The sequence below is a fragment of the Lactuca saligna genome, chromosome 6, assembly GCF_052625555.1.
Source record: "Lactuca saligna cultivar CGN05327 chromosome 6, ASM5262555v1, whole genome shotgun sequence".
Classification (NCBI taxonomy): Eukaryota; Viridiplantae; Streptophyta; class Magnoliopsida; order Asterales; family Asteraceae; genus Lactuca; species Lactuca saligna.
The window spans coordinates 93,537-96,690 of NC_136422.1; the positions used below are offsets into that span (position 1 = coordinate 93,537).

General features: G+C 38.3%; 1 pseudogene; it reads left to right on the forward strand.

Moving 5' to 3' along the window:
• Positions 1-1,183: 1,183 nt before the first annotated feature.
• Positions 1,184-2,568, forward strand: LOC145000640 (pentatricopeptide repeat-containing protein At1g25360 pseudogene; annotated as a pseudogene).
• The last annotated feature ends 586 nt before the right edge of the window (positions 2,569-3,154 follow it).

Sequence of the window (3,154 nt, forward strand, 5' to 3'; positions counted from 1 at the left end):
TCCTGCTAAGACATCTTGACCGGAGGGTCGGGTTTAGCCTTGAGTGGCATATTTGTGATATGTGGTATTTTGGGGAACTCACTGAGCATTTATGCTTACAGTTGTTGTGTTTGATGTCTCAGGTACCAGCGAGGAACGTGGGAAGGCGAAGGCTTGACTAGTACACACCCACACCGATGGAGTTTATGTTATAGAGATCTTGGGAATTGTTTGAAAACACTGTTGTTATGGTTTGATATTATGATATGATATACATTTTTGTGATTTAAAAATGAAAATTTAAATTGGAAATTTTACGTTGTTACAATCGGAGATATTGTGAAGACAATAACGTTTACAGATCTGGACGGAGGCAACAAGATCAAAGATTGTAGCACGGGTTAATAGATAAACGTCGGTGCTGTGAATGTGGTCCCAAATGATGAAGACGATGGTGGTAGCCTCCATCTGGGTCTCAAGTTTCTAGCAGCACCGGAGTCCAAATCAACCTAATGAACGAAATAACGATCTCGCTGAACTTTGAAGTTTTTCGCTTGAGTTTCCAGCTTCGCCGCGCCGCCTTAAGCTTTTAGGGTTAGGTTTTCACTGCCTGATGATTAGGTTTTTGGTGCCGGAGTTTTTAGATCCAGATGCATCCCATCGAGTATGTTTTCCAGCGGTGTTGCGAACCAATTACATCCCATTGAGCATTTTTTCCGGCAAGATAAAGTAAATTGAAAGAGAAGGGTGTAATTTTTTTGGATTTGTATTGAAGTAGATGAGGTGAGGATGAGACGAGGTGGGAGTTTGATGCATCCTAGTTGGAGAAGGGGAGTAGACAACAATGGTTTACGGTGGTGATTTGTTGTATGGTAGAGTTGATCGGAGCAACCATGTGACAGGGATGGAGAGTTTATGTTTTTCCGCTGAGAAATGAACACAGGCCAAAAAAAAGTCTGTCGAGAGAGAGAGAGAGAGAGAGAGAGAGAGAGGTATTTTATTTTTAATTTCTATAATAAAAGAAAAAAGTAAAATAGAATAATAAAGGGCAAATCCATCATTATAAAATATTTCAAAAATTTTGGACAAAAATCACAACAAATTAAAAAGTTTGGACTCGTGGTGCTAGTCCAAACCTTTTTGGACCAAAGTGGCAATTTTCAACTAACCACAGGGACTATTTGCACAGTTTTGTCATTTAAAAATGAAAGTATTACGGTAGATTGACAACTGACGAAATGAATGCATTAAGAAAGCAGGCGTCGAATCTTGGAGAATAGGTATTGTTGCTGGAACAACCTTTATTACTGCGTATTTCGTTTTTAGAAATCTAAAGTTGGCAAGAGAAATATTTAACAACGCTCCTTTTAATACTCGAGATACAGTTTGCTACAATGTCATGATAACAGGCTGTGCTCATAATGGCGATTGTAATGCTGCTATTGAGCTCTTTCGTGACATGAAAATAAACAATTTTCAGCCGGATAACTACACCTACACAAGCATGTTATCAGGGTTGTCTCTTATAGCTGAGCACGAATTACATTGTCAGCAGCTACACTCTGAAATTGTGAAGTCTGGAACCGGGTTTGTCACATCGGTTGTAAACTCTCTTATTTCTCTTTATATCAGGTGTTCTTCTTCACCTTTCGTAACACCTTCTTTATTAATGGATGCTGCACAAAAACTGTTTGATGAAATGCCACATAAAGACGAGTTATCATGGACTACAATAATCACAGGGTATATAAGAAATGACGATTTACACAGTGCAAGCCAAGTCTTTGATGGTATAAACAATGAAAAGCAAGTAGTGGCATGGAATGCAATGATTTTTGGATACATGCATAAAGGGTTTGTTTCTTAATCATTAGAAATGTCAAAAAAATGAATCTTTTAGGAATCAAGTTTGATGCATTCACTTATACAAGTATCCTTAGTGCTTGTGCCAATGCTAAATTGTTTCTCCATGGAAAACAAATACACGCATACATGATCAAAACTGTAATAAACCCATCTCACCACTTTCTATATAGTGTCAACAATGCGTTGATTACATTATACTGGAAATGTGGTAAAACAGATGATGCAAGAAAGATTTTCGATAGGATGCCAATAAGAGATCTTATTTCATGGAACAACATTCTATCTGCTTACGTTGATGTAGGCCGAGTCGAAGAAGCTCGATTGGTATTTACCAAAATACCCGAAAAAAACCACGTGACATGGAGTGTGATGATATCGGGATTTGCCCAAAACGGATCAGGAGAAGAGGGTTTGAAGCTTTTCAACCAAATGAAATCTACCGAATGTCAACCACGTGATTATTCATTAGCATGCGCGATTAAATCATGTGCAACTATCAAATCATTAAACCATGGACGCCAGCTCCATGCTCAACTTGTCCAATTAGGGTTTGAATTGATCCTTTCTTCTTCCATTTCTTTAATCATAATGTACGCATGATGTGGCGTCCTTCAAGATTCACAATATGTATTCCTTACAATGCCATGTTTATATTCGGTGTCTTGGAACGTGATGATTACAACTTTCAAGCAACACAAACATTGTAACATCCATAAAATTTGAGCAAATTTAAAACTTTTTCAACTAATTAAAAACCATTAATTATTACAAAGTGTTTTCAAAATATTTTCATGTCAGAGTATCCCATAAATCAAAAATCATAAAATATGAGGAGTTGTACGATCACGCTTTCGCCTTCCCGGGATCATCTGATGTACCTGAAACCAAAATTGCAATTGTAATCTCGAAGCTTAGTGAGTTCCCCCAAAATACCCATACACACAACAATATACATATAATCACAAACAACATACTATGGGTCCAATCAACCATCAGGTTGGAATACCCTATGCCCTCAATCATTAGGTTGGAATGCCAACATACTATAGGTCCAATCATCCTCGGGATGGATGACCCCAGACCTACAACCATCGGGATGGAATGCCCACATACTAGGAGTCCAATCATCCTCGGGATGGAATACTCACGACCCACAACCATCGGGTTGGAATGCCCAGGTCTGTTGGCTCTCGTACAAAGCAGATAAGCCTCAACCACCAATCAAACATGTGCACATATATCAGATAGTCATATATCAGTCGATAGACAGACAAACCGATCTAACGGATTATAACAGCATAATAACATC